Source organism: Rosa rugosa, chromosome 3, assembly GCF_958449725.1.
Source record: "Rosa rugosa chromosome 3, drRosRugo1.1, whole genome shotgun sequence".
NCBI classification, from domain to species: domain Eukaryota; kingdom Viridiplantae; phylum Streptophyta; class Magnoliopsida; order Rosales; family Rosaceae; genus Rosa; species Rosa rugosa.
The window spans coordinates 24,254,457-24,259,558 of NC_084822.1; positions in this window are offsets into that span (position 1 = coordinate 24,254,457).

A 5,102-nucleotide genomic window follows, 5' to 3' on the forward strand; every position below is an offset into this window, starting at 1 on the left:
AGACTCAAACAAACAAAGACTCTATTGCCCTTCAACTTTTTGTCTCAGCAATCTCTTACTTTCACCACACCAAGATTAGCACTTTACCAAGAATCAATTTTTAGGCATTCGAGAGTTAATTAAAACATATAATCCACACATACACAAGTAGGACTTGGTTGTAACAATGGTGATGGGTTTAAGCTTAGCATGCTTCAGACAAGTATGATTCAAATCTCACAAGTATATCCCTCTTTCTTCTCTCAGATCATGGCAATGCTTAAAAGCTTATTCACTCAAGTATATGTGAAAGATAAACAAGTGTATCACATATAAGAAACGAAAGCACATAAATATTCTTTTAAAGATCTCATGAAGGATATCAACTACTTGCACGAATGGACTGCCATAGGTTCAACTCTTGTAACTCATCTCCACATCAAGGGCTGTCCCATCTTAAGGATCAAGAAGGTCCTCTCTCTCAAGGGTTGTAATGGGGTCAAGGCTCAAGGTTTAAAGAAATGAAAGGTAAGGATTTATCAAAGTGTCCTAAAAACCTAGCAGAGCACATGTAAATGTAGAGACCTCGAAATATTCCACCAAGGCATTGCAAAAACGTCACTTTCCCCTAGAGGTAACATAAAAGGGCCTAATGTCTTCATGTTGGGCCCAATCTTCAATGTAAACTTCCCTTGACTCTAGTGAAATGGACAAAGGCCAAATTTTTCTGTAGTGGGCCTTCAATTCAAAGCAAACTCCAAAATCACTAAGTATGGGGGACTAAAATCCATAGATATTTCTTTCTTTTCTTTTCTAGCCGTGTACATTTTTCTTTTCTTTTCATTTTCTCGGCTTTTTCATACATTTTTCGTTCATGGACAAGTTTACCCCCACACTTGAACCTTCACCTCTTCTTATTCTTCAAAATTGACGTCAAAAATCTTCAAGTAAAGTCTCAATTTAGCTCCACTAAGTCCTTAGGACAAAGGGTAGGGTCATAGCTATACTAAGGCTTAGGTTAAAGATTTTAAGGGTGATGAAAGAAAAGGCTTAACGTAGGCTCAAAGGGGTTTATCTAGGGGAGTCCCACGACGGGCACAATTAGGGACACAGGTTCATTTGGCAATGGTGGTAATTCCTAGGGTGCCTCTATCCTTTCCAGAATCAGGGCCATGTATTGATATAACGTCTCAACAAGCACAAGAGCGAATTCTAGCATTCTCTAGTCCATCAAATTTCATCTATGGCAAGTAGTCAATCAAGATGAAAGAATAATGAGATCATCAAAACATCGCCAAGAAATTAAGAATATATTTTTCATTTCACTCCAAGAAAAAGGAACATGGTTCAATTATCTCACATGGGTTTATATGAATCAAAACTCATCTTAACATGCTCATATTCTGTACCAAAGTTTCGAAATCCATATCCACTACAAGGCATATATTTTTCATATATCTCAATTAACCAAAGAATACCATTTTAAGTCATCTCAATTTTTGTGATCCTCTTTTAGTCATGATTTCAGAGATATAGAATCATCCTAGACAGTTGAAAGGGCATCCTAAGACTCAAAACAAAAACAAAAGCAACGAAATTTTTTATTTTCTGACATTTTTCGATTTTTTTGTATTTTTCAATATATGACTCAAAGACTCAAAATATAAATCCCTTCCCCCACACTTAAATATTGCATTGTCCTCAATGTAATCAATTATAAGCATGCAATGAAACACTTAAGCATATAGAGATGGAATTTACGAAAATAAAGTTCAAAGAAAAACAAAAGTTACAAAAATAAAGAAGTAGGGAGGAAAAAAGAGCAAATCTGCGTTGAAGGCTCCTCCACAGCTACTTCTGAATTGGGTTGCCTCCCAAGCAGCGCTTAATGTTTATAGTCTTTCAGCCTAGACTTGGTTTCCTCTCGTCCTCAGTTGGGTGGGCCTTCAGAGCCTCCTTTTGGGTTTGGAATTGTGTTGCTCGGAAGCCTACCAGTTTCATGAAACTTGGTCATGAAGTCCACCACTTGTCCCATCTGCTTTTTGAGTTCAGCAATGTCCTTGGTGTGGGTCTGTTGTCCTTGCATCAAAGTCTGTGTGGCACTAGTCAATGCCTGAGTGGAATTAGTCAATGCCTCAATAGTCTTATCATAGTGGGAATTTGAATTCCCTGAGTTGTGTTGAGGAGGCATGTAAGGCCTTTGAAAAGAAGGTCCTTGAAATGAAGGTCCTTGAGGACGTTGGAAACTCCCACCAAGAGGATTCTGAACATTCTCATTGTTGGTCCACTTGAAGTTGGGGTGATCCCTCCATCCAGGGTTATAGGTATTCGAATATGGATCATACCTTGGACGTTGGGGACCCCCTTGGTTCCCTTGATAGCCTCCTATGGCATTCACAGACTCCCAACCACCATTGTCACTTAGTTGAGGACATTGATCCGTAGGATGTCCTTGGGTAAAGCATACCCCACAAGCAGAAGATCCTCCATGGCCTTGAGTAGTCGCTACCTTGTTCACAAGAAGGGTGAGTTTGCTCAATTGATCCGCAATGGCAGGACTGGTGCTCACCTCATTGACCCTACGAGTGGTCTGTCTCACACCCTCATACTGTTGAGTGTTGAGGGCACGATTTTCAATAAGTTCTTTCCCAGCAGCAGGTGACTTATCCACAAAAGCTCCTCCAGCTGCAGCATCAAGCATTTGCCTTTCCAAAGGTAGGAGTCCTTCATAAAAGCAAGTAAGGAGGGTCTCATCCTTCATCTGATGTTGAGGACATTGCGCAAGTAAGGAATTGAACCTCTCAAAATAGGCAGAATAGGACTCATCTGGGGCTTGTTCAATTCCACTGAGCTTCTTCCTAAGTGTGATGACCTTTGAAGCTGGGAAGTATTTTTCCAAGAAGGCCTTCCTCATTGTTTCCCAAGAGGTGATACGTCCAGCAGGAATCTCATATAGCCAATCTTTGGCTCTGTCAGCTAAGGAAAATGGAAATGCCTTCATCTTCAGAATGTTCTCATCTGCTCCTTGTGGTTGCATATTAGAACACACAACCTGGAATGCCCTAAGGTGCTTGTGGGCGTCCTCCATAGGAAGTCCGTGGAAAATAGGGAGTTGGTGCAATAGTCCACTCTTCAGTTCAAACTCTGCTTGTCTTCCTGCTGCAGGGGCAGGGTACACAATGCCTGTAGGGGGTCCTCCCTCTACTGTTGCTGTGGATAGTTCCCTAATGGATGCCATTCTCTCTTCTTGAACTTCTTCAGGTGGTGGTGTAAGTGGTGGTGAAGGTGAAAGAGGGGAAGTAATTTGTGGTGATGGTAAGTTAGGCGAAATCAAAGGTGATGGTGAAAGTGGTGGAGATGGAGTTGGTGTAGGTGATGTGGATTCCTCTGAAGGATCTAAGATTCTTTTCCCTTGCTCGTTGAATGTATATGGCTTGAATTGCAAGGGAGAAGGTCTTCTGTACTCAAGTTGTGGAGGATTCTTCAAACGAGCAAGTCTTTCTTCAATCTCTCGTATGGTAGGGAGTTTAGAGGACTCGGACATTCATGGAATTCCTGAACAACATTAAGATGTACAAAAGTGAGTAACTTACGAAAACAAACAAAATACAAGTTAATATTTTCATACAAAAACGTCACTATTCACAATGCAACAAAAGAGACTTACATTTTGTACAAGTAAGAGAAGTAAAAACAAAACCAAACAATTTACATGTGAAGGGTATGTACAAGTATTTTATTACTATTTTTTTTTTAGAACTTATAAACATCGTTAATAACTCAATTGATTCCAAGTTGTAAGTCGAGCCCAATAGAAACCACTACTATTGGTGAGCTACGATATAGGGATAGTCGCCTAGACATAAGTCTCTTTCCGTGGTTTCAGAAGGCCAGATAGCCAGATTAAGAGGTAAGTGAGAGGGAGGACTCATTTTGGTGATACTACGGAGGCTACTCCCTCATTGAGGTTTACGCCCCTATTGGCTACTTCCACATTGTGGTTTACGCACAGTCTATAGTATCTCTGAGATCCAATTGAACCCATCACCCAGGGTCTCAACCTAAGACACCATCTGTAATGCCCCTTACTCAGTTTGGAAAGTACTCATGTGTTAGACTGTTCTCCAAATGCTAATAAAGGCCGCCCTCAACCTCATAAGACCTTAGAAAGGTACAAATGAAGGGTTAAGGCCAATATTAACAAAAGGGCCCTTGTCTACTCATACGATTTTACACACTCACAACAATTAAATAACAATATTCATAATTCAATTTTCATTGTTTTCCTCTTCTTTACAAGTAAAATTAGACAAAACTTTCAAACCAAACAAATACAAAACGTCACTATTCACAATTTTTTTTTTTTTTTTTTTTTTTTTTTTTTCTTTCTCTTTTTTTTTTTTTTTTTTTTTTTTTTTTTTTTTTTTTTTTTTTTTTTTTTTTTTTGAATCTTTTATTTACAATTATTTTCAACACTCAGGTACGGGAACAGGGAATCTCGTTGTGCAATGGGGCTGAAACAGCTACCCTTCCAAGATTATGTTTAATCCAATATACCTTAAGTGCCACAACAATTTCTTACATTTTCTTTTTGTTATAAATACTATTGATATCAAATTTAATTCCAAGCGGTAAATCAAGTGGACGTGCGGCCCAAGTATAATCGTCTAGACACAAAGTCCCTCCTACATCCGTTGGGCAACCTTACTGAAATGGCCAGGTAGGGGAGGGCGAACACAAGAGGTAGGATCCATTTTGGCATAGGCTACTCCCTCATTGAGGTTTACGCCCATTTGTAGCACTTCTGAATCCAGAACCCGTCATGAACGTTGTCCCCAGCCTAGACACCATCTCACATAGGATATTCTTACTAGGATGTAAAAGGTCCTAAGTGTGTTAGACAGTTCAATGAATGTTAATAAAGGCCGCCCTCAACCTTAAGGGACCTGAACTAGGTACCAATAAGGGGTTTAGGCCAATATTAATAAACACGACTTCACCTATTCCTTCTTTAATTTACAACTCACAATTAAACTAGTATTCAACAATATAAATAACAACCTAAGTAATTAATTATCTAATTTTCGACAATTACAAAATTAACAAGCAAAATATTTTTTTTT